Below are 328 nucleotides of genomic sequence, written 5' to 3' on the forward strand. Positions count from 1 at the left end.
GTTTCCACGGACTCTCAAGCTTAGGAATAGCTCAACTTTAGCTGCCATTTTCTCGCAAATTTTACTTCTGAAACCAGGTGACCCTCGCCTCCTTCAAAGTCAATATCTCGACTTGTATTCAAGATAAATGAATATTTTTTTGTCATCGAAAGCAAGACAAATAAACAAGCTTTAAACGGATAGCAATAACTCCAAATGCCCAAAAATTGACGAGCGCCTGATTCCACCGCGTCGTGACAGTTGGGTTTTTCAATATTAACGGTTTGGATAATCCAGCTATCACTGTTTAAAAGCATTTAGTAGTAAGCCAATGACATCTCCTCAGATA

This window comes from Aplysia californica, unplaced genomic scaffold (genome assembly GCF_000002075.1).
Source record: "Aplysia californica isolate F4 #8 unplaced genomic scaffold, AplCal3.0 scaffold00019, whole genome shotgun sequence".
NCBI lineage: Eukaryota > Metazoa > Mollusca > Gastropoda > Aplysiida > Aplysiidae > Aplysia > Aplysia californica.